The sequence below is a fragment of the Macaca fascicularis genome, chromosome 11 (genome assembly GCF_037993035.2).
Source record: "Macaca fascicularis isolate 582-1 chromosome 11, T2T-MFA8v1.1".
In the NCBI taxonomy this organism is placed as follows: domain Eukaryota; kingdom Metazoa; phylum Chordata; class Mammalia; order Primates; family Cercopithecidae; genus Macaca; species Macaca fascicularis.
In genome coordinates this window covers 12,844,705-12,870,993 of record NC_088385.1, presented here as the reverse complement: position 1 = coordinate 12,870,993, position 26,289 = coordinate 12,844,705, and the positions used below count along the sequence as shown (strand labels likewise).

The 26,289-nt window shown below is 53.4% G+C and overlaps 1 pseudogene; it reads right to left on the bottom strand.

Moving 5' to 3' along the window:
* Nucleotides 1–1,846: 1,846 nt before the first annotated feature.
* Nucleotides 1,847–20,435, bottom strand: LOC135966389 (SH3 domain and tetratricopeptide repeat-containing protein 1-like; annotated as a pseudogene).
* Nucleotides 20,436–26,289: the final 5,854 nt, after the last annotated feature.

Here is a 26,289-nt window from a genome sequence, read left to right as displayed (position 1 = left end):
GAAAACAGTAGTTCTGCTCCGGGTTCTTCCTTCAGAACTGAGTTCCAGTGCAGGGAAGGGAGCAGAGGGGCCATGAGGTCAGCTGAAGCCTCCTGTGCCTCCCACTTGAGCTGAGGGCCATCTCTCTCCTGGGCTTTTCCCTGTTGCGTTCCCTAGTGCTATGCTGGCCTTGCCGAGGCTGGCCCCGGCTCGTTTCCTGGACTTCCTTGGGCCCCACGCTTGACTCCTGTTCGTTGAATGCCATTAGGGTCCGGTCATCGCTGGCTTCACTCTCCTTCAGCACCTTGTAGATGTCCACACGTGCTTCCACCCTCGCACCCCGCACGTGGTGCAGCATTACCCCGGCCAGCCAATTTTTTGGTCAGACACTGTTTATCAGGCCGTCATAGGAGATTCCATAGAAAGGCCACAGGTCGAAGAGACTATTACTCCCAATATCGCAGGGGCCATGGCTCTACACCCCTCCTGTGATATTGTTAATATCCTAGGGAAGAGAGGATTATACTACACCCAATATCGCAGGGGGTGTACCCCCACCCAGTGATATTGTTCTTAATGTAATCCACCCCCCACCACCAGGGATATCGTTCTTAATATCCAGGGGAAGACAGGATAACATTATGCCCAATATTGCAGGGTAGTGTACACACCCTCTGTGATGATGTTCCTAGTATCCAAAGGTAGAGACGATATTACTGGCCATATCGCAGGGGGTGTACACCCTTCTGGGATGTTGTTTTTGACATTCAGTGGGGGAGAGGATGACATTAATCCCAATATCGCAGAAGGTGTACAGACCCCTGTGATGTAGTTCCTACTGTACAGGAGAAAGAATATTGCTCTCAGTATCGCAGGGGGTGTAACCACACTGCCCCCCGAATATTGTTCCTAATATGCAGCGGAGTGGAGGCTGATAGTACTCCCAATATCCCAGAAGGTGCACACACACCTGTGATAGAGTTCCTAATATCCAGCGGGAAAGAGGCTGATTTTACTTTCGATATGGCAGTGGGTGTACACCGCCCCCAACCCTGGGGCATCGTTCCTAATATCCAGGCGGGAAGAAGATGACACGGCTGACAATATCGAAGGGGGTGGACAATTCTTCTGTGATATGGTTCCTCTTATCCAGGGGGGGTGAGTGGACGATATTACTCCCAATAAAGTAGGAACCTTACAGCCACCCTGGGATTTTGTCCTTAATATCCACAGGGGGGAGGTGATATTACTACCAATATTACAAGGGGTGTACACCCCTCCTGTGATACTGTTTCTTATATCCAGGAAAGGAGAAGATGGCGTTACTACCAATATTGAAGAGATGTACAACCCCCATGGGATATTGTTCTAAAGATACAGGTTGAAAGAGGTTGAGATTCCATCCAATATAACAAGGGGTGTACGCCCCGCCTGTGTTATGCATCGTAAAACCTAGAAGAGAGAATGACATTGCTTCCAAAAACACGGTGTGTACACTCACCCTGTGATATTGTTCCTGTCATCTAAAGGAAGAGGAGATGATGCTACTCCCACTACCAGAGAAGGTACACACCCCCCTGTGATACTGTTCCTCGTAACTTGTGGGCGAGAGCATGATATTACTTCCAATATGACAGTGGCTTGACAGCCAGTCTGTGACATTGGTTCTGCACACCAACTCCGTGCCCCTCGTTTCCCAGGCGTTCTCTCCTCACTGTTGGAACCTCGGGGGAGGCTTTGTCTTTGGTTACAGATGAAGAGATGAAGGGTCTGAGAGGTTAAGTAAGTTACTGGAAAGGGGTCCCGATCCAGACCCCAAGAAGAGGGTTCTTGGAACTCACAGAAGAAAGAATTCGGGGCAAGTTCATAAAGTGAAAGCAAGTTTATTAGGAAAGAAAAGAATTAAAAGCATGGCTACTCTGGTCGGGTGCAGTGGCTTACTCCTGTAATCCCATAACTTTGGGATGCTGAGGCAGGTGGATCATCTGAGGTGAGAACTTCGAGACCAGCCTGGTCCAACATGGCAAAACCCTGTCTCCACTAAAATACAAAAGATTAGCTGGGTGTGGTGGCAGGTGCTTGTAGTCCCAGCTACTAGGAAGGCTGAGGCAGGAGAATCGCTTGAACCCAGGAGGCGGAGGTGGTAGTAAGCCAAGATCACGCCACTGCATTCCAGTCTGGGCAACCTCCAAAAAAAAAAAAAAAGAATGGCTGCTCCATAGGCACAGTGGCCCCAAAGGCTGCTGGTTGCCCATTTTCATGGTTATTTCTTGATCATATGCTAAACAAGGGTTGGACTGTTCATGAGTGTTCCAGGAAAGGGGTTCCAGTAATTCCCAGAACTGAGAGTTTCTGTCCTTTCCTTTTTAGACCATGTCGGGTAACCTCCAGATGTTGCCATGGCATCTGTAAACTGATGGCGCTGGTGGGAGTGTCTTTTAGCAGCTAATGCATTATAATTAACACATAATGAGCCATGAGGACAATCAGAGGTCACTCTCGTGGTCATCTTGGGTTTGGTGGGCTTTGGCTGGCTTCTGTACTGCAACCTGCTTTATCAGCAAGGTCTTTATAACCTGTATCTTGTGCCGACCTCCTATCTCATCCTGTGACTAAGAATGCCTAGCCTCCTGGAAATGCGGCCCAGCAGGTCTCAGCCTCCCTTTATCCAGCCCCCATTCAAGATGGAGTTGCTCTGGTTCACGTGCCTCTGACAAGTTGGCGTGGGTTGAATGTTCTCTAGTGTGTGGTTGTTGGAGCTGTTCCTAGGAGTAAGAAGTATTGTCAGTAGGAAATAGGCCTCTACTAGCCCTGGAGCTGGCAGTCTGCCCCAGTAGGTCGACCTCATTTTAGTGGTGACCAAACTGGGGCTCAGAGAAATCAACTCCCTCACCCCGCACCCCCAGACTGAGTGGTGGGCTGGGGTTTGAATGTGGGGCTTGAAGACCCATCATCTCCTCTGGTCCCCCAGTCTCTGCTGCCCAAGAGGAACAGGATCCCAGGATCCAGGCCCCTCATGGCACTAGCCACGGTGGGTGGAGATGGGGAGGCGCACAGTTCCAAAGTCCCCCAGACTCTGAGGCGGGTCGGGGGCCGAGAGCAACCCGGACCTGCGGACGCCACCCTGAGAAGAATGGCTGCAGTCTCGGCCCAGCGGGCAGGAGGTCTGTGTCCTCAGTAAACGTGACGGCACTTCCCGCTGCTCCAGCCAGGCCGAGCCGTCTTCATGTTTCCAATCATGCGGCCTCCAATTCCCAAGATCAACCCACAGAGACAGCGATCTGGGGTCAACAGGAATGAGGCTTGTCAGCAGATCTGACCCACTGCTTCCCGCCAGCCCCGCGGCAGGTTCTGGAAAGCTCTCTGCTGCCCCCTGGTGGGGAGGCTCCGGGCAGGGCTCTGGCTCTCCCAGAACCTCCAGGCTCTGTCACCTCTGCTGGGTGGAAAACCAAACCAGGACTGAAGCAGCAGATGGGTGCCTGATTCCTTCTCAGAGCTCCGCCCACTGGCAAGTCTCTCTCCGGGCCTCAGTTTCCCCTTTCATTAAACGAGGGGCTTGGGGGATACCAAGAAGGGGTAACTGCTTAGTGAGGATGGGAGGTTTCTTCTGGGGAGATGAAAACATTTTGAAACTAGATGGCGTGAGTGGTTGCACAGGACTGTGAATGCACAATTGCCACCACATGATTTGTGTTGAAATAGTTAATCACATGCGATGTGAATGTCACCTAATTTAAAGTGTTTAAAAGAGGGGCCCGGGAGAGTACAGTGTGTGTGAGAATCACGTGGGACACTCACAGTCTCTGAACCTCGGTTTCCTTGCTGTAAACTGGCAAAGAGACCATGTGAGCCGTGTTCCCTGGGGCCAAGAGATTCCAAGAAGGAAAACCTGGATTCCTGGGACTGGGATGAGGGCCGGGGGCCGGAAGAGGAGGGGTATGTGGGGACGGCTTGGGGGGCAGCCCAGATAAGGCTTTCAACACTGGGCAGCGGTGTCTACATAGGCAGTCTGTGTAGATCCCTGCATCTCACTTCCCGCAGGGCTGATCAGTGGCCAAAGGTGGGACTGGCCAGGCTCGGCCCAGCCAAGTCTGGGAGCAGAGGACACTGAGTGAGGGATCCCCGGGGCCACCCTCACTGGCCTGTGGCTCTCCTGACACCACAAGAGAGGATCAGGAGCTGACCTTGGGTCCTAATGGGGGACACCTTCCTGGCAGCAGGTTGGCAGGGTGGTGTGTTGGTCAGTGTACTGGGCTCTGTCTCCGCCCCTACCTGCTTTGTGACGGTGGGCCAGACACTTAACCTCTCTGTGCCTCTGTTTCTTCAATGGTGAACAGGGGCACTAGCAGCCCCCACATCCGGGCACAGTGGCCTGAAGGTTAAAGGCAAGGGTGGCATGAGACCTACAGCAAAAGCTCTGAGCAGGGAGCTGCCCTGGGAGTTCACCATCTCCCTTCTGGCCACCAAGGAAACCGAGGCTCATGGTGACCTGGCCCAGGTGTGTTGGACTCAGGGTCCTTCCCATCCCCAAGATCAGAGGGCTGCCACCAGGGAAGGAGCTGGCCCCTAGACACACCCCAGGAAGCACACAGGGAAGGATGCCCCGGGGACTTCGGTAGGTTATTGCAAAAAATATATATATATATTGCTATTTGACCCCTGCTTTCATGCCTCCATTTCCCAGAAAATGAGCCACGGGAGGCAGGAGACCACCCTCCTTGCACAAAACCCACTCCCTCGGATGCTGTCCTCAGCGAGGGTGGCTGGGGGCCAACCTAAGGGGGCCCACCCGCAGAGTGGCAGAGGAGGCAGGTTGACCCTGCGGACGTTGAGCTCTGTGGCGAAGGTCCTGGCCTTCTGGTAGAAGAAGAGCGACTTCTCGCGGTCCAGGAGAAAGTTGTGGTAGATGGTGGCCAGCCGCGTGTAGATCTTCAGCTGTGCCTCCTTGTTGCCCAGGTCCACAGTGGCTGCCAGTGCCAGCTTGGTAGTACCTGGCTGCATCAAACGGGTCCTGAAGGGGACAGGCCATGGTCAGCAAAAGGGGGACTCTGTCTTCCCAGAGGGCGTTCCTATCTCCGGGTCCTTCCATATGTCCAGCCAATCCTGGCTCACCCCATGAGCCCTGAAGCCTGTAACACTGCTGTGGTCTCAGCTGCAGGAGGTGGGGATGACCCTGACACCCCTGGAATACTTCCTGAGTGTCCCTACCCCCCCACTCACATGAAGCCTCCTGCCCCAGTCCCACCCTCTCTGCAGGCAGTGGCTGCTTTCCCCATGGGCTGAGGTCAGGGCCGATCCTGCCTGCTCTGAGAGTTCCATGCAGGACCCATGGCTCCAAGCCCCAGCAGGGGCACAGCGTTGAGTGACCCAGGCTCCCCTCTGGCCCCTGTCCTTGCTGACCATTTCCAGGCCCTCCAAGGGCCAGGCCAGGTACACAACCATCTGCCAGGTGTCCTCTCTGGCAATGTTCCCTGAAATATTGACGGAGTGTGACTCCCCAGACATCCACTCCTGTTTTCAATGCATCTTTGGCTCAAACTCACCATCCCTGGGTTGGCCTCCCATACCTCCTCCTTGACCGTCCCATCCCCCACCCGGCTTCTCCCCAGGTGCCGCCTCCACATGGGGGTCACCCAAGGGACCTAAGACTCGAGCCTGGCCTGTCCCCCTTTACCATCTCAAGATGGCTCCCAGGGCCAAGGACAAAGTCCAACATGCAGCAGTCCATTCCCTGACTGCCCCGCCCCACACACGGAGCAGGGGCGTGAGAAGGCCCTGAGTCACCGCCCAGCCGAACACTGGACTCTGTGCTGGGTGTATGGCTGAGCCCAACATCCTTGCTCCCAGGCTGAGGGACCTGGGAGTGAACACTGACCATACAGGGTGGCCCGGGCTGTGGTAGAGGGAAGCCCAGAAGCCTGTGGGGGGCCCAGGAGGCCCCAGACTCAGCCAGGGGTGGGAGGCAAGGGCTTCCTGAAGGAGTGGGGGCATCCCAAGTAAACAGGAAGGAGCCAGCCAAAGCATATGTCTCTGCGTATGCGTGTGTGTGCGCGCCTGTGTGTGTCCTCCAGGAAGGAGTTGCTCAGTGCAGGCAGGCGGTGTGTGTGTGTGCGTGTGTGTGTGCGCCTGAGTGTGCGTGTGCCTGTACATGTCAATGTGCCTGTAGTGTGTGCAGCAGCTAGTGAGTGGCAGGCTGAGCCAGGACACACCTAATCCACCCTATTCCAGGGCTCACTCTCATGTGTAGACTAAAGGGGACCCCAGTTTAGAGGCAATCGGCAAGGATGCCCATTTACCCCTGCCTCTCCGCCAGCCTTCCAGGCCCCATCCAGCCCGGCTTTCTCTCCCACTCCTCTGGGCCCTGGGTCCAGAGCCTCCTATACAAGGAGGAGGGCGTGGCCTTGGAAAGACAGCCTTCCTGTGGGAAGCTGGCCTGCGCTGACAGCATAATCACGATGAGGCCCAGAGAGCTGTGCATGGGAAGGAGGTTGAAGGAGGCCTCTGCCCCTCGACCCCAACCGTGGACGTTGGCCTCTCATCTACTACTTGGCCCTTTCCTTCCTCCTGGGCAGGCGGAGTGGGCGGCAGGCTTGACGAAGAGAGAGAAAGGCCCCTTCCGGGAGGCCCGTCCCCTAGATCCCAGGTGAGCCCCTGAGCAGTGAGCAGTGTCCCTCTGGGTCTGACACCTGGCACCTCCCTGTCTGGCTGGGACTTGGGAGGCCACCGTGACAGCTTCTGAGCACCAGGTGTCGCCAGCACTGGGCGGGGGCCTCCCGGGCAGCCCGCGGCCTGTGGTGGGGGATTCGGGGTGGGGTCTTAAGGCTGCCCCAGCTCCTCATGTTGTTCTAAGGTCCCCAAGATCTCAGTCCCTGGACTGGAGCGCCCTGGCCCCTCAGCCCATAAGGAGCACTGACGCGGTGCCAGTGCGATGCTGAGGAGGGTTGGGCACCTGCTGGCCAGAGGGGTGCAGACATCCCAGGTCTGAGTTTGCCAGTCCCAGCTCTCCACTCCTCCAAGGCTGGGGGCAGAGGGAGTACAGGTCCCAGCACCTTCCCTCGAGACAGACCCGACCCAGCAAGGCCTCCATCTGGCTGGCTTGGGCCCCACCCCATTGCACCTGCCCTGCGCTGGGGTTTCCCTGTCTGTGAAGCACACGGTAAGACACTGGCCCCACCCCACCCTTCCTGGGTGATGTGAAGATTCAAGGTGTCTCGGGACTGCAGGAAGGAGTTGCTCGGTGCAGGCTGGCACCCTGGGCAGGCTTCCTAGAGGAGGCGCTGGGATTTGGGTTGGATCTTGCAACGTGGATTCAACGTGAGGATGATGCCATCCTCCTAAATGTCCTCCTCCCGACCCTGTTTTTGTCAAATGCAACTTGACACTTGACTGTCAAGATTCAGCTTTGGTGTCACCTCCTCCAGGAGGGCCTCCCGACTACGATCCCCCTTTACCCAGAGGCCACCATTGCCCGCTCATGTGTCAGCCTCCTTGGCTGAGACTGAGTTCTTGGGCCTGGCCAGCTTGGGAGCTGGGTTATATCTGCTAACCTTGCCGGCTCCTCCAGCCAGGTGCAGAGCTCCAGGGAGGCCACTGGGCGATTCCTAAGGAAGGCTGGAACCCAGGCCTCTGGGGTCTGGGTGGAGATCCCACTCCAAGGGGGCCCGGAACACCCCGAGCCCTGCCCCTCCACACCCACCTTCAGGTCGTAGATGATGTCGCCGAGCACCAGGTACACCTTCAGGTAGTAGAGGGTCTCCTCGTTGAACTCCAGCGGCGAGTTGCAGAGCGACAGGGCCTTGAGGTAGAAGTGCTCCGCCAGCTCGCCGTCGCCCAGCCGGTGGTAGGCCACGCACTCATTCAGCTGGTCCCCTGGGGTGCAGGCCAAAGGGGCAGGTGTGAGGACGTGGCTTCCTGGGGCAGGCAGGGCACAGGCCCCTTAGGAGCAGGTATGCAGACCCCGGGCAGCCCCTGGCTTGCCTCCAGGCACCTGCAGTCACCTGGGCAGCTCTGGCCAGTCCCTTCCGGGTTCCCAGACTCACTTTCCCATCTGCAAAGCAGAACTAATAAGGCCTGCCCCCGTCTACTGTGAGGCTTTGGCAAAGTCGGACTTGGATGGCCCAGCTCTGCCTACACATAGCCACCTGCCTTTGCTCACTGGTTTTAACCAGGGGAGCCCAAAAGCCATGCAGTCCAGGTGCTCCCGGGCACCAGGGCTCCAGGCAACCCACAGACGTGACATCCGACTCTTGGGTGTGTCACGATCAGAGCCCCCTACCCTGGGGTGTCACTGCGTGCCTGAGCTCCAGGTCCCCCCACAGATGTGCAAACCCACCTCGGCTGTCTCCGATATCTTTCCCTTTTCAGGGCGAGTGCCGTGGAGCCTGCATTCAATGCATTCCCACACAGCTGCACACCTACTGTGTACTGGGCCCAGAGCACAAGGCGCTGGGGCATGCGGCCTGTCCAGGGCTCCCTGTCTCTGGAGGCAGACAGACAACCCTGGCACAGCACCAGGGGATGCCCGACCTTAAAGGGCAGGCTGCTGGAAGGGGAACTGGGACTTCATCAGCCAGAGAGCTGTGTGCTTGATGAGGGTGGGAAGGGCACAAGAGAAAGGGAATATGCCATTCAGCCAGGCACAGGGGCCAACGAGATGCCTGGCATGTCTGGAAGGCAGAGGCCACACTGGGCAGCCCTTGTGGTCAGCAGCGGGAAGAGGCAGAGGAAGCAGAGCTCAGCCAGGCAGGGGGCTCTGCACCGCGTGAGAGACCTCGGGATGTGCCCCACGGCCAGACGGGGAAGCCAGCTGGCCAGATGTGCCTGCCTGGGCAGAAGACCAGGAAAATCTGGCAGGTGTTTCAGCTCCTGCCCTGAAGACCTGGAGGCTGGGCTCTGGCAAAGTGTGGGTCCTGGCAGGGTGGGGGCCCAGGGGACTTACCCAGAGTGATGCTGAGTGCTAGGGCCATGTGGGCAAACTCCAAGCCCTCCTGGGGTTCCTCCAGCGTGGCCAGCAGTGCCACCAGCTTGTTGCACAGCCACAGCTCCGCCTTGCAGTTGCCCGTAGTCACTGCCGGGGCAGGGCCCGGTCCTACCACACAGGCAGGTGGGGTCAGGCTTCCTGCAGCACCCACCTTCCCCAGCGCCCCCCTCAGAGCCCGAACATGTGCTTGGAGCTTCCCACGCCCCAGCTACCCCTGGATCTCGACGCAGCTCTGTGCTCTCAGATAAAGCACAATTCAAACACCCAAGTTGGGGGCTGAAGAGTCACCCGAGGTCCATCCAGCTACACCCGGCAGCCTCAGACCCAGCCTCTTCCACTTGGGCACCGGGGGTCTGACTGAGGGGAGCCAGCACTCCTCTCTAAAAACATGTTTATCTGTGCCCAGGACTGAGCCACACCGTGAGCTCAGAGGAAAGGAGAAGCCGTCCCCGCTTTGGGATGCATGCAGTCCTGGACCTCCCACTGACATGCTGTGTCCTTTGACATGTCCCTGTGCCTCTCTGAGCCTCAGTTTCCTCATCTGTAAGATGGGGACAGGACTTCCTGCTCATGGTTGCTTGAGAGCATCAGGTGCAAGGGTAAGGCCATTGCCATGTCCAGGCCCCAAGCATTTGTCCTGGGCACAGTATCATTCCCGGTGAGACCACTAGGAAACCAAGCATGTGCATAGGTGGCCCTGCCTCCAGGTGGGAGGCCTCTGCCCTGCCACACCTGTGCCTCAGCCCTCCAGGTGCCCCCTGAGGCTCACCCACATCAGCCCACAGGCCAGCTCACCCGGTAGAAGGACGCGGCTTTGTCCCGCTCCCAGGCCCATTGAAAAAGATGTCTCCAGCTGCCTCAAACAGATCCAGCCCCAGGTTGGGGTCGCCTGTGTACAGGGCCACATTCTGTGCCCCTGAAAGGAGGCAGAAGTTCCCTCAAGACCCACACCTGGCGAGGTGGCCACGCCCACCTTCGCCAGCCTCCTTCCTGTCACACACTGCAGGTACACCTGAGCATTTTTCAGACCCTGGGCATTAGGGCTGCCCCCACCACTGGCATGAGGACAATGAACTGATGAACCTCAGTGCCAGGAGGTGACTGAGCAGCTGCAGCCCGGGAGCCCGACACCTGTGAATCCTACCACCAGGGCTAGCCCTAGCCCACTCTCCCTGCATTCAAACCAGTCTCCGTGGCCCCCAGCTTGCTGGGAGCCCATCCCCTGGCTCCTTTCTGCATTGCCACATCCCTGCCACAGCTCCGGACTGCACACCAACAGTGTTTGTGGGTGGGCCTGGTCCCCTCTTGGCCATGAGCTCTTGATCCCTCTCCTTAGCTCAAGGAGGTATACAGCAGGTGCTCATTGATGAAAGCTTCACCAGGTTCATGGGCTTCACAAGTTGTTCCAGATCACACTGTTTGGGAAACCCTCTGAAAACAGCCGCTACGATAGATGCATTTTGTAAGGAGATGTGCCACGTGTCGCCTGGAGCAGGTTCTTCTGTGTGTTAACTGAGTGGCCACATTATTTGAGCATGTGCTGTACACCAGCAGGTGCTGGGCACTGTGAGGGGCCCCGCCTCTGCCCTCAGGGAGAAGATGCTGGCCACTGGGGGAGGATATGAGGGAACCAGTTGGACAGAGGGAAAAGGCATACAACAGATGCTCAGCAGTGGCTTAGGAATGAGTGGATGGATGGATGAATGGATCAATAGATGTATAGACATGGATGGATGGATGGACAGATGAATGGGTGGGTGGTTAGAATGTTGTGTGTATGTATGGGTAGGTAGACAATGTATGGATGGGTGGAGGGTAGATGATGTATGTGCATATGGATGGATAGATGGGTGGATAGACCAATGTATGGATAAACAAATGGACAGATGAATGGAGGGATGTATTAATAGGTAGGTTGGTGGGCGGATGGATAATGGAAAAATGGATGAACAGGTGAATGGATGGACGAACAGGTGAACAGAAGGATGAACAGTTGGATGGATGATGGATGGACCCACAGGTGGATGGGTAGATGATGGAAGGATGGATGGATGAACAGGTAAACATGATGGACGGATGAATGGATGGGTGGATGGACACGTGAATGGATGGATGATAAAAGGATGGATGAATGGACAGATGGATGGATGGATGAATGGATGGACAGACAGACAGTGAACAGCACAGGGGCCCTCCTGCAGCCCTTGCCACTCACCTGGATGTACAGGTCCACCAACTCGTTCTGCTGCTGGATGTATTAGATCTTCCCTGCTTGCAGCCAGGCATGTGCCGCCAACTCTTTCTTCTGGAGGTCAATGAAAATCCCCAGACTTCATTTGGTGTAGTCCAGAGCGGATTTGTAGGCCCTGGAATCAGACACAGGTGTCAGAACAAGGGCTCTCATCCTCCTGGAACCAGTCTGCCTCCTCCCGTGGGTCTGGTGACAGATGAATCTGGAATGTGGGGACTGGGAACGGCCCCCTTGTGTGTGCAGTGTTCTGCCCTTCCCAGGCTGCTGGGAGGGCCAGGGTGAACACACACGGCATGGAAAAGATGAAGGACATCCTTCTGAGGGAATCGAGCATCATGCTGCCCTGTGGCAGGAGGAGTGTGCTAGTCCATCTCCCCTGCCTCCCAGACATGGCCTGTGTCTTCTCCAGACGCACCAGGAGACGTTAGTATTCAGAGGCTATCTAGGCCGATGGTTCTCAAGATGTGCAGGCATCGCAGTCACCCCGAGGCCTGTCTGTATAGCTTGCTGGCCCTGCCCCCAGACCTTCTGGCTCCACAGGCCTGGGCCAGGCCCTAGAACTCCCACTTGCCACAAGCTCCTAGGTGACATGGATGCTGCTCTGCTGGTCCAGGCACCATACTTTGAGAAGCATGGCTCTAGCACACTGGCCCATTTTCCTTCTGTGAACCTGAGGCCAAGACTGGAGCCAGTCTCCCAGGTCCCCATGGAATCTGGCTCCTTCCCTGCTCTCTCAGTAAGTCCGACAGTCGAGAGGGTGTGACTGCAGCAATGTCACCGGGCCCTGTGAGTGGGGTGGCCAGGGCCATGGTTACCCCACCAGGTCAGGATGCTCGGGGGAAGCCAAGTGGGCCACATATGGGACGTGAGACCTTGAAACCCTGTCCCAGGGAAGCGGGTGACACAACGGGCTCTGGCTGCTGTGGTCATATTTAAGGGGACAGATGAAGGCCAGGAGTGAAGACTCGGGGCAGGCAGAGGTCAGATGATGAAAGCCACCCTAGTAGGAAGAATAGCCCAGACTGCATGTACTGCCTCTGCTGGGGTTGAGATGACCTTTGGGGAGGTGTGCAGGCAGGGATGGGAAGACGTGTCACCCAACGAGAGGCTCAAGCTGGGACTCGGGCCATCCGCAGCCCTGGGACGACCCCAGGCCCAGCAGCTCAAAGAATCTGATGCCAAGAAACCAGATGATCCCAAGGACAGGGGCTGCTGTGGCCCTGGGCCAGCTTCCCTGTGCTCCCCCTCCCTGCCCTGCCCCCCCGCCCTCTTTGTGCCCCTCCCCGCAGTGGGGGCTTGGGCGCTGGGTTCCTGGAGGGTCTCCTTCTAGTCAGAGAATGCCCCTGGGGAAGAAGCCTGGGTCTGAACCCCCCACCCCTCCTTGGGCAGATGTGCGGGACCGGGGCCCCTTCACACGGTCCTCTCCAAAATCTCATCCCTCCTAGGGCCAGGAGTGGGTGACAGGCCTGTGCTGGGAAATGGGCAGATTTGGCCACAGCCCCTGGGGCTCTGGGCCAGGCCACAGGAGGCACCTCTGAGTGGTCTCACTATGCCATGACGTCCATCCTGGGAGGATGGACAAAGCGCTGCAGGGCAGAGGGGATCCGCAACAGCATCCCTTGTCTTGGTCATTTCCCTAGACTCAACTTCCTCATCTATCCTATATCCTATTCCTGCGGCCTAGCTTTCAGACAGCCCTGCCCACCTACTGTCCGTTCACTGCTCAGTCTGCAGTGACTGTTCTATAGCACTCCATGGCTCCCCAGTGCTCTTGGGGAAAAGGCCAAGCCACAGCCTGAGGCCCCAGGCCCTGCTTAGATCTGCAGAAGAGCTGCTCACCATACAGCACCCAACCCACCCACTCCCAACTCTGCACCTCCCTATGTAAGCCCGGCTCACTCAACCCTGCTCACACTCCCGCTCACCCACCACCATTCACCCACCGCCACTCATCCTCACTAGCTCACCCCTGGGCCTTCACACAGGCTACACCACCAGCCCCTCTCCCCTACCACCACCATCTATTACTTGACTAAATCCTCTCAACCCTCTGGTCCCACACTAAAGAGGCTTCCCTAACCCGGGGCCAAGTGCTGCCCCGCCATCATGCCACTCACCCTTTTGTGGCTTCTCTGGCCTGAAGCTCACATTCCCATGTTCAGCCCCTGCCACCCGAGGACCCCACAAGCCCCATTTGTGGGTGGGGCCTGGCCCACTCTGCACAACAAACTGCTTTTGCATGAACCGCTCTGCGGCTTTGGGCAATCACCTGCCCCGTGTCCTCTGTGAAGTGGGATGACAGGTGCACAGGCTGCCGCTATACCAAGCAGATAACATGGGCACAAGAACCGGCATTCCAGGCCTGGCTCATGGAGGGGCCCCAAGTCCCAGCTCAGCAGAGCCTGCCTCCACCCCAGGGTTATGTCTAGGGATTCCCAGCATGCAGGACTTTCAGTGCTCAAGGCAGGATGGTCCCTGGGCAAACAGGGAAGAGCTGGCTGCCCCAGTAGGGCAGAGGGCCTGCCCCTGCATGGGAACGGCCTGTCTCCAGGGCGCTTGCCAACATCTGCTGTTGGCCATGACGCAGCACTTTCGATGGTGGAAAAACCATCACTTGTTTCTGAATCACAAACCCCAGGTGTGCTCTGACCCAGGTGGCCACGGAAGGTGCACAGGAGGAACTGGGGCACTCACTCTCCACGTGGCCCATCTCCACGGCAACCAGACGGGCCCACTCATAGTAGCCCTTGCCCTGCTGAGCCGGGCCCTGGTGGGTGCAGAGGTGGCCCAGCTGCAGGAGCACATAGGTGAAGTCCCGGCCACAATCTCCACAGGGCAGTCTCGAGAACAGCCTCATGGCCTCCAGGAGGTCGTGCTGGGCCAGCCTGCTGGCACCCGCATGCAGGCACCGGGCCCCGAAGTTGGCCAGCACCACTGCCTGGTTCCTCCGCTGGCCCAGGTCCCGAGCCACCCGTAGGGCACGGTAGTAGCCGTCGGCTGCCTGCCTCATCCGGCCCATCCTCTTCAGAGCCACGGCCACCATGTTGGCAATCACGCCCTCCTGGTCCTCGCTGGCCACCACTGGACAGACTGCAGGATGTCCAGGCCACTGGGCTCTGCCCATGAAGCACGTGCAGGCAGTCCACGATGGCACGGAATCCGGCAACAGCACTAGCTTCCACCGCCGGCATCAGGAAGGTGATGGCCGGGCCGTGGTAGCCATGGTGGCTGTACAGCTGGACCAGGCTGGCGTGGAGAAGGCCGCGCAGCGCCTGGCCTGTGCCCGGGGTTAGGGAGGCCAGCGCTCGCCTGAGGTAGTGGGAAGTCTGGGTGGGCAGGCTGTGGGGCTGGAGGACGTTCTGGAGCAGCAGGTTCACACTCCTCAGCAAGTCCTGTGTCCTCAATGAGGCCACCTTGACACAGCTCAGCACCAGGTGGGGCAGGCACTTGCAGCTGTAGATGTCAGCTAGGAGTAGGTGACAGTCTGAGAGCCACGAAGCCTCTGGGGCTCCCGAGTCCCTGTGCAAAAGCAGCAGCTGCTCTAGGAAGGGCAGGGCCTCCTCGGGCTGCTTGAGGTGCACGTGGTGCCTGGCCAGCAGGAAGCAGGCCCGGGCCTCGGCCTGCAGGCTCTGGCCACCCACCGCCTGCCGCAGCACCAGCTGCAGGAGTTCTCCCTCCACCTCAGTGCTGCAGATGTGGCCAGGTGTCCCCAGGAGCAGGGCCACAGCTTTGGGAACCACCTGTGTACACTTCTCTCGGTTCTTCTGCTTCCAGTAAATACTGGCCAGGTTGGCGTACACAGCCACCACCAGGAACAGGTCCCCAAAGCTGCCCTCCAGGGCCCCCGGTGCTTCCTCAAAGTACACCCAGGCCTGGGACAGCTTGAGCCTCCTGCTGCACAGCCGCCCCAGGAGGAAGCAGAGCCTGGCCAGGGCCATGACGAGGCCAGCTTTCTTGGCCGCCCCTCGGGCCTGTGCCAGACACCCAGTCAGCTCCTCGTCGCTAAAGCTGCAGAACACGCTGCTCAGCCATGGCAGCGCCACGTCAGCTGGCCTTGTACCCGGGGGCGTTCAGGAATAGCAGCAGTGAGCTCAGGGCCTCTGGGTCCTCCCAGTCGTCCTCAGCTTCCAAGCAGAAGGAGGGCTCCTCGGGGTCCTGCAAGCTCACGTTGCTGGATGCTGGCTCCTGGGGGCAGCCTGGGCAGGTCTTACATTGTTCCAGAACATTCTTCATCTTCCGCAGGGTCTCCTGTGGCTCCGGGCCCAGGCAAGGTGGAGGTATTTCTGCAAGTCACAGAAACACCTAGACAGATTAGAGTCCAGCAGTGAGTCCTTGGTCCACTGGGGACAGGGTCCCCGCATCCCTGCCCCCTGTGTCCCTGGTGCAGCTTGCCATGAGCCCTTGAGAATTATGCGCAATACAAACCCGGGGCCTGGAGCACGTAGGAACTCCGGCACTATGGGGACAGAACACGCAGGCCCGAGGCCCGACTATCCTACAAAATCACCCTCCCGTCCTGCTTTGTCGCCCACCTGACAGCACGGTTTTAGGGCACTATGTCAGCTCAGTGATCCCTCAGAGATGCCTTTCCCTTTAGAAAGCAAGCCTAACTGGACCCATGTATATGCAGCACTACAACTACAAATGTAACTTTTGTCAGCATATCCGGCCCCCCGATGGGGTAAAGGAATCCATGAAATCCCCAACAGCCAATCAGCTATTGATCAGCTCAAAAGTTGCTATGCAAAATTGGTAAAGCCACCGACAGCACAGGACAGGGATGTTGTACCCATGTACCCAGCTCCGTGCAGGGAAACGGACCATCCCTGCAGGAAGGATGGGAAAGCTTCCAGGCCCCTGTGGCCACCTTCACCTTGGATGGTCTGAAAACCTGAACCCCACAGTTCCTAAAGGGTTAACAAAGGCCAGGCTGCTCAAGCAGCCCGCTGGCATCTGCTGGCTTCTTAGCCAAAGCCCCCTCCCAGAGGTGAGCAAACAAGCGCATTTCCTGTTGGAAAACCTGGGATGAAAGGAGGCATTACTGGGAAAGAAAAAACCTAGATTTAAACAGACTCTGTTTCAAGCTCACATGTAAAAAGTATTTTCAATACAAACTGTCTCCTTATTCATCTGTAAAGCCTTGGAATTAAAAAAATAAATATGATTTAGAGACAAATGTCTGACTTGACTACACTAGATTAGCTAAGAAATCTCCCCCACCCGGCAGAGGCACACAGCCCCTCCCAGCCACTACCCTGGCCTCGAGGGCAGCTGGAAAGCCACGTGCCTTTGTTCCAGGGACTTCGGCAGAGGGTGGAACCACCCCCTCCCCGAGGCAAACCTACAACAGCCTTCCCTTCCCCACTGGCTTCGCGGGCCGCCTCTGGGACCTTGTGCCTGCATCCCAAATGTACTGGGATGGATCCCATTCCCAGGGAACTTCCAAGGGCCCTTGGGGCGTCCACATCACCAGGCTGTCCACATGCGGACCCTGTGTGAGGGGAAGAGACAAAGCCGTAGAGGGGAGACGGGAGGGCCTCCCTGAATCAGCCCCTCAGGAAGGAGCAGACCCTTCAGGGACCTCAGTTGAGGCCCCTGCAACCTAAGACTCTGAATTCTGCCACCCACTGAGGGCAGTGTGGCCTCCCACCTCTGAGGCAGAGCACAGGGCGAGCTGCAGCTTCTCCAGGTCATGAGAAAGGAACCCACAGCTACACGTGGGTCCCAGCAGTGGAAAGGATGCCCCACCTCTGTCGGGGACCAGGCGGGGGCCAGCATTTTCACTAGAAGAAGTGTGGGACCCCACAGCCTCCAGTGCCAGAGTAGATGGGAGGTTCAGGCCCACTTCAGGCGACGTCCCCCCAGCCCACACCACAGAAGGGTGACAGCCGGATCCAATGCCCACCGTACTCAGCTCTGTCACCTCCCCCGGCATTACCCCAAGGCCCAGCTCATAACCAGAGGAAGCCTGAGCCACGGGCAAAACCCACCTCGTTCCTGCGGCTGCTCGGTCTCAGCTTCCTCTACTGAGTCTGGCAAGGGAGAAAAGAGAAGCCATCAACACCCCCAGCCAGCGCCTCTGGTCCCATGTCAGCTTGAGCTGGGTGTCGGTGTTGCAGGGTGAGAGCATTGCAGGATGCAGGGGTTGAAAGTAATATCAGTCTCTTCCCTCCTGGATCATGGGAACAACGTCACTGGGGGGTGTACACTTTCTGCGATATTGGGAGTAACATCGTCTTCTGTGCCTTGGAATATTAAGGACAATATCACGGGGGGGGGCGTGTACATCTTCTGCAATATTGGGAATAATATTATCCTCTCTCCCCCTGCAAATTCGGAAAGCTATCACAGAGTGGGTGTTCACCTCCTGCGATATGGGGATTAATACCATCTTCTCCCCTTCCGGATATCAGGAAGAGTGTCACATGGGGGTGTACAGTGTCTGCGATACTGGGAGTAATAGCAACCTCTCGGCCTTGAGATATTAGGAGCAATATCCCAGACTGGGTGTACGCCTCCTGCTCTATGGGGAGTCATATCATCCTCTCCCTTGCAGGATACTAATAACAATATCTCATGGCGAGAGAACACAGCCTGCGATACTGTAATTATTATCCTCCTCTCCCCCTCCGGATACTAGGAACAATATCACAGAAGAGCTGTACCCTCCCTGCGATATTGGGAGTAATATCATACACTTCTGTGAATATTAGGAGCAATATGACCGGGTGGCTGTCCGTTCATTGCTATGTTGGGAGTCATGTCATACTCTACCCCCCTGGATATCAGGATCAGTGTCACAGGGTGAGTGTACACCTACTGCGATATTAAAACTAATATCATGCTCTCTGTCCCTGGATATTAGGAATGACATCACAGGTAGGTGTACACCCCCAGCGGTATTACAAGCAATAATATTATAAATTATTAGGCCGGGCGCGGTGGCTCAAGCCTGTAATCCCAGCACTTTGGGAGGCCGAGACGGGCGGATCACGAGCTCAGGAGATCGAGACCATCCTGGCTAACACGGTGAAACCCCGTCTCTACTAAAAAATACAAAAAAAAACTAGCCGGGCGCGGTGGCGGGCGCCTGTAGTCCCAACTACTCGGGAGGCTGAGGCAGGAGAATGGTGTGAACCCGGGAGGTGGAGCTTGCAGTGAGCTGAGATCCGGCCACTGCACTCCAGCCTGGGCGGCAGAGCGAGACTCCGTCTCAAAAAAAAAAAAAATAAAATAAAAAATAAATAAATAAATTATTAAACATCAATGATTGATTTTAATAATTATCAGGCTGGTCTCGAACTCTTGACCTCAGGTGATCTGCCCGCCTCGGCCTCCCAAAGTGCTGGAATTACAGGCGTGAGCCACCACGCCCGGCCAACACTTCTTGACATCTCTTTTTGGACCTCAAATTTAGCATGCCCAAAACGCACTTTTGATTCCCCCTGCTATAACCCACTCCTCCCAGTTTTCCCAATCCCAATAACAGCATCTCTAGTCTTCCAGTTACTCAGACTAAAATCCTTGACATCATCCTTAAAACTTCTTTTTCTCTCTCTTGTCATCCAACCCATTTAAACTCTCCTTTCAAAACATAGGCCAGACCTAACCACTTCTCACCTTCCTCATCATTTCCAACCAGGTCCAGCCCTCATCATAGCGCTCTGGGTAACTGCAAAAGCCTCCCAATCGCCAGGCACAGTGCCTCACGCCTGTAATCCCAGCACTTTGGTAGGCCAAGGCAGGTGATCATCAGAGGTCAGGAGTTCAAGACCAGCCTGGCCAACATGGTGAAAACCCTCTACTAAAAATACAAAAAATTAGCCGAGCATGGTAGTGGGCGCCTGTAATCCTACCTATTTGGGAGGCTGAAGCAGGAGAATCACTTGAACTCAGAAGGCAGAGGTTACAGTAAGCCGAGATCGTGCCATTGCACTCCAGCCTGGGAGACAAGAGCGAAACTCCATCTCAGAAGGTTTAAAAAAAAAGCCTCCCAACCCACCTCTCTCCTTCCGCCTTTCACCCTACCCTGCATTCTACCTTCCACTCTCAAACATTACAGAAAAAAAAAAATTATATCCACAGAGAGAGAAAGAGAAAGTACAAATGGGGTGAAGTGTTTGGGGAATCCGAGGGAAGAGCATACGGGAATTCTCTGTACTATTTTTGCAACTTTTCCAAAATTCTGGATTATTTCGAATTCAAGAGTTAAACAAAGAAAAACAAAAAAACAAAAAAGCCACTATCTACCTTTGTGAATCCATCCTGTCTTTCCCCTGGCAACTTAAGGACGCTCTCAACTAAACACATCTATTCTTTCATGAACAGTAAAAGAATCCTTGCCTAGTTTTGTCTTTCTGTGCTTGGCAGTAGAAGTGTGTGTGAGTGTGTGTGTGTGTGTTTCATATATATGTGTGTGTATTTACGTGTGTGTGGTGTGTGTATATATAGAGAGAAATATATATGTGTGTATATATATAAAAATATATATTGTATATTGACAATGGTAACGTATATATATAAATATAGGTGTGTATGTATATATATGTAATACATACCCCATAGCCTGTCCTTAACCAGTTCTAAACTTAGTGGGAAAAATACATACCTAAGCAGAGAATTTCAAAATAATATGATGAATATTTTGACAGAGGGATGCGTTGCTATGGAACACGCTGCTAAGACACAAAACCTCCTAGATGGGACAAGGAATGAACTAAGTTTTGCACCTATAGGCACCCCCACTGATATCCTCACAAACTTTTATAGTTATATGCATTTGCTTCCCCCGGGACCCCCGTTTCATAAGGGTTAGTCCTAGAGCCTAGTAAGTTCCTACTACAGCTGGCACACGTATGCCATTCAAGAAACAGTGGCTGAGTGAATGACGAGTTAAGAACCATTTGTCAGCCAGTCTCAGTAATACAACACGCACTGGTATGCAAATTATATTTTTGTTGAAAGCAAGGGCAGGATCACAAATTGTCTTTCCAGAGAAAGCAAACCTCAAAAACTTCTTTACCCTACTAAAGCACGTTACAAGAAGTTCCCCTTATATAACAGAAAACCTCCTCATTTGTTACCAATGGCACATAAACCTAGTACGCCTCCGCCTCTGATGACATCTCTTCCATCCCCAGGGCTAGATAAAGGAGGTTCTGGAAACCCTGGTAGTTGTGAAGGTGGCTCCCAGCTCTGACAGTCTTGAACCCTGCGGCGCGGAGGTCACACAGCAGAAGAACAACCGAGGGAAGCATCAGCAGGCTCCGAATATGTTTGAACCAGAGAAGGCAAATAGGCTGCAACCAACTGAAAACACCAGAGACTCACGGTGGCCACCTGAGGGGTTGTGCTCTTAAAAAACAAAAAATAAAAAGTAAAAAAGTGAAAAAGGAAGGGGTCAAGAATCCATCAGGTCTGACTGAGACGTGTGTCAGTGACTAACACCTCATATGGCAAAAGCACTCCGGTACGCTTTGGGTCCCCACAGCTTCAGCAGTATTCAAAGGCGTGTGCTGCCCTAAGACTAAGCCATGGGAATACCCCCAGCAACTCTGCCAGGAGAAACAGCTCACGTGGATTTAGCTAGAAATACAGTTGTCTTTAACAAATTAACACTGAATAAATCCTGACTTATTAGAGCCTGCGAGAATGACATTCTCAACGATAACAGTTATCACTACAATCTCCAAACATCTGCGATCCTGCAAGGAGGAACTGTGACAGTGCAGGCCACATGTCCAGAATGCTTCCCAGACTGCCTGTTACAGAATAAAAGAAATGAAACCCCCCCTAAGAATGTCTTCACTCCGCCGGGCGCGGTGGCTCAAGCCTGTAATCCCAGCACTTTGGGAGGCCGAGACGGGCGGATCACGAGGTCAGGAGATCGAGACCAAACTGGCTAACACGGTGAAACCCCGTCTCTACTAAAAAAATACAAAAAAAACTAGCCGGGCGCGGTGGCGGGCGCCTGTAGTCCCAACTACTCGGGAGGCTGAGGCAGGAGAATGGCGTGAACCCGGGAGGCGGAGCTTGCAGTGAGCTGAGATCCGGCCACTACACTCCAGCCTGGGCGGCAGAGCGAGCCTCTATCTCAAAAAAAAAAAAAAAAAAAAAAAAAGAATGTCTTCACTCACATTTAGCCAGTTGTTCCTTTGTGTATCTCTGTGCTAAAATGGCCATTCTTCCCCACAGCCTGAAGTCATATGCTAAAATAAATGAGACTCGCATGAAGCCAGAAACGTGCAGATGTGAGGAAACCCGCACAAACGAAATGGGCTGGAGAGTGTGGCCAGGAGGATGGTACTTCCCAGGAAGCAATTACTTCATCTCTGCCCACGAAGCAGGCAGCTGTCACTGTCCCCCAGGCCCACGCCAGCCACTCGAAGTAGGTTCTAACCAAACTACCTCCAACAATCAATGTAAATACACCACACAATTGGCTTCTGAAAGGACACCTTGTAAACAACAAGAAACTGTAAGCACAACTTTGAAAAACTGTGCAACTAAAAACCTTGGAGAGGGATAAACACTGCCACATTTTGACTCAAATACTGTTACATGGTAGCACTGCAATAATTCACTGAAATGAAAGAATGAATGAGGAATATGTTTACACAGGAATCAGGGGAAGTATGACTAATCATTTAAAGAAATAGGTCAAGAAACTGCTAGGTTCAGATGCTACCGTGAGACACTGTCAGGGCCTTAGGCAAATTCACTTCTCTTGGTCCTGTTTCTAGGCTCATCAAAAACCAGCTTTGGACTAGGGAATCTGTTGCTTTCCAATGCCTTCCTTCTGCGATTCCAGCCCAGATTTTAGGACTGCTCTCCCACTTGGTATTATGAAAGCGCTTTCAGTGTATAATAGCAAGAGTACATTTCTGTGTTGAATGCGGTCTGGGACCTACTCTATGAGGAAGAATATCACCATGTAACTTTAAGCATGATGACAAGGCGCACTCTAGAGAAGGATAACACATAAGATGTGGCCACACGCCTCTGCGTGCCTGGCAGGCAGATGGGGAAGTCTCATTTAGTGAGGCCAGGGGGGCCGGTTGTACCTTAACATCCTCAGTCCACGTCAAGTTCACAACGTCCTTCTGACATCAAACCACAGGTATCACATACTTTTCCATACTTTCTACCCAAGATTAAAATATGCAGAGCACTGTGATAAAGACGCCTCCATCACCAGCATGTTGGCTCTCGTTCTGTAGAATTACATACCTTTGGTGCAAAATGATCACCAGGCTGCAGCGGCAAGCAAGACTGGCCTCCGTGGGGACAGCAGGCCCTGCAGCAGCCACCACTCCTGTCACCACAGTCTGATGCAGCTGCAGAGAAGCTGTGGCTGAGGCCATTCACTTTGTGAGAGAACCGCACAGGAGGGAAAAGGTAGGGAAGGTAGGGAAGAGGGCAATGTGGGCCTCTGAGTCCAAGCCAAGCCATCGCATCCCCTGTGACTTACATGTATATGCCCAGATGGCCTGAAGTAACTGAAGAATCACAAAAGAAGTGCAAATGCCCTGCCCCGCCTTAACTGATGACATTCCACCACAAAAGAAGTGAAAATGGCCAGTCCTTGCCTTAAGAGATGATATTATCTTGTGAAATTCCTTTTCCTGGCTCATCGTGGTTCAAAAACCTCCCCCACTGAGCACCTTGTGACCCCCCCCCCACTCCTGCCCGCCAGAGAACAACCCCCTTTGACTGTAATTTTCCTTTACCTACCCAAATCCTATAAAACAGCCCCACCCTCATCTGGGTGACTCACTGACTCTCTTTTCGGACTCAGCCCGCCTGCACCCAGGTGATTAAAGAGCTTTACTGCTGACACAAAGCCTGTTTGGTGGTCTCTTCACATGGACGCGCATGACAGGCAGGTGCAGAGCCAGGGAAGGACCTGTGATGAGAACAGAAAGGAATGCACCTCCCTGTACGCACACTCGGATTTTATGGCAATGTGGGCAGGGGACTGAACTGGATGCCTGAAAACATTCCTCCAAGTTCTTTTGCTGATTTTCTAAATATTGGTGTAAAATCTGAACTCAGACAAAATTTTTTTAAATCGCTTCAGTCAACATCTTTGTTTGGTGCTTAGCATCATGTCTACACGATCATCTAGAAAACCAACTTCTGTTCTAAGGCTCACATCTTCCTATAAAGTCCCAGGGATTTTACAAGGGAATGCACCTCTCATTCGCATCAAGAACACACACAACCACCATTAAAGAAATGCTTAATTTGTTTACATCATTTTTTAAACACCCAGATTTGAAATACAATTGAGAAGACAACTTTTTGATAGCTCTGCTTTCGAACTGTGAACTGCGGGTGGAGAAAATAACCTGCCATGATTTCTAACCAGTCAACAACCCGTCTTCCCTGGCTGCAGTAGGAGCAATCTTTCTGAGCTCAGGATGAAAAAGAACCCAGCTGGTTAGGGGACAGATAATCATCTGTTGTCAGCGGGCTTCCCGGGTCCCAAATCCCCATGTGATAAGTGGAAGTAAAAAGCTATCAGTGACCAAGCATCTTATCCCACCTCGCCAACTGCTTCTCCTGCCATGTAAATTTAAAATTAATAAGCCTGCTATTAGAGAACAGAGTTGGCGCTGCATCTGTCTTCCTAAAATTATGGATAATTACCAGCCCACAATGGCTTCTAATCAGATTTGAGTAGTCCCTTAGACAGGAAGCTAAAGTGCCTCAGCCCTAAACTGAGAAGAAAACAGAAACTGGAATGCTCTAGGTTTGATTTTTTCCCCCTTGTTCTAAAGTTGCTGTTCCCGAAACTCCTTCTACTGTCTTGTTTATAAAATGTATGAGAAACGGGGAAATTTAAAGACACTATAGAAATGGCCACTTTTTCTAGGTACAAACTTTGTGAACATGATTTTCAGCTGCTGGGCTTTTTCTCCACAAACTGTGAGCCTGGAGTACATTTTCTCCCTCGTGGTTACACATTCAGAGTCAGGGAAGGTGATTTTAGCAGTAAAGAGGGGACTGCAGTGAGAAGTGACCGGACACTGAGAAGGGCAGACAGGGAGTCCACCTCGGTGGCCTGCAGTGCTCCTGGGCCTCGGCCTTTACTTTTCTATCTGTACAAGGGATCTAAAGGCCCGTGATTCTAGGCCACGACAGCTCTTCATACACACATACGCAAACATCACACGCCTATGTGAAAAGCTGTGACACTTGGCTGATTTCCTGAAGAAGTTATCTTGTATCATTTCTACTCAAGTACTCCACCTCCTTCCAGACAAGTATCTGAGGATGATGGGCTATCCCACAGCAATGTGTGTAACCTCTCCTGCTCACGATCCCTGTTCACACAGCATTTTCCAAAAGCATTTGGCATGAAATGACAGAAGAAAAAAGAATAAGGTTCTTTCAGCCCATTCATTCGTTCATTCATTCAACAAATATTGACTAACTATCTACGTGCCAGGCACTGGTATATCACCAGGGAGATATATATATAGATATAGATATAGATATAGATATAGATAGATCTCAGATATAACAGGGAGATATATATAGATAGATAGATATAGATATAGATAGATAGACAGATCTCAGATGTAACAGGGAACATATATTTTTGTAGGTGGAGACAGACAACCAAAAAGCATGTTCAAGAGTGACCAATGCTGTAGAGTAAAATACACCAGGAACCAGGAAAGAACACCCCTAGCCACCCTACACTGGGGTGATGCTAGCGTTACAAAATGGAAACAGCAGCCAGGCGCAGTGGCTCACACTTGTAATCTCAGCTCTTTGGGAGGCTGAGGCAGGCAGATCACCTGAGTTCCAAGATCAGCCTCACCAACACGGCGAAACCCTGTCTCTACTAGAAACACAAAAATTAGCTGGGCATGGTGGCACACGCCTGTAATCCCAGTTACTCAGGAAGCTGAGGCACAAGAATCACTTGCACCTGGGAGGCAGAGGTTGTAGTGAGCTGAGATCGCACGGCTGCACTCCAGCCTGGGCCGAGATCGCACCACTGCACTCCAGCTTGGGCTGAGATCGCACCACTGCACTCCAGCCTGGGTGACAGAGCAAGACTCTGTCTCAAAAAATAAAAAATAAAAATACAATGTAAACAGAGAATAAGATACCAAAAGAAAGAACATGAAAGATTAATTTAACAAAAGGCTTTGTAAGCTGATACTTTCCTTTCTTGCCCCTTACAAATGGAAAAAAAGGGCGGGTAGGGGGTAGCATCAAAATGATGGTGATGTTTTAAGCTGGCTTCGGGTTTCAGATGTCTGACAGCCACACTCATGTACTTCAAGGAAAAAGCTCTGTAAGCCATCTGGGCAATGGTTTAATGTCTTTTTTTTTTTTTTTTTTTTCCAGAGAGTTTTTAAAATACGGGAAAACGTGTGTGTTTCTTTGGCTGCTCTGTGCCCGCACACGTGCAAACTGTGCTAACAGATTTTTCCACGTTTTGCTGAATTTGCCAGCTTGCCATAAACAGGCTTCCATGTCTTTTCTTAATTGTCTATAAATAGCACAAACACCCAAAAATGCAAATCAAGACAAGCTGTCCCTTCAACTGCTGCTGCCATGATGACAGTGAACGACAATTGGCCAAATCAATACGCGGAGACTGAAGCTGTTGGGCAGAGAGCACAGGGCCGACAGCTTTTCCCATAGCGTTTAAAGAAACAAGCAGAAACGGCTCTCCACACAGGACAGACACGTCCTTTGTTCTTTGAATAAATACTGCCAATGCCCAAAATACTTTCTCCATCACACCATCTATATGGAATTCAAGTTCCTTCCAATACCATGAGTAACACCAGTGATAGACTATGTTTAGCCATAATGACCCATTAGCATTCTTTTTCCTCTAAAATGGTGAAAGAATAACATTGAGTGTGCACTCACGAGGTGCCAGGCTCTGAGTTTTATCTCGTTTAGTTCTTGTTGAAATCCTGTAAGATCAGTACCATATTCTTTCATTTTTCATCAGTGAGGAAACTGAGGCCTAGAAAGGCTAAGTAAGTTGTCCATGGTCACAGGTTATTTAGGAACCTTTCTCCAAACTTTCAAAAGTTAACTACTG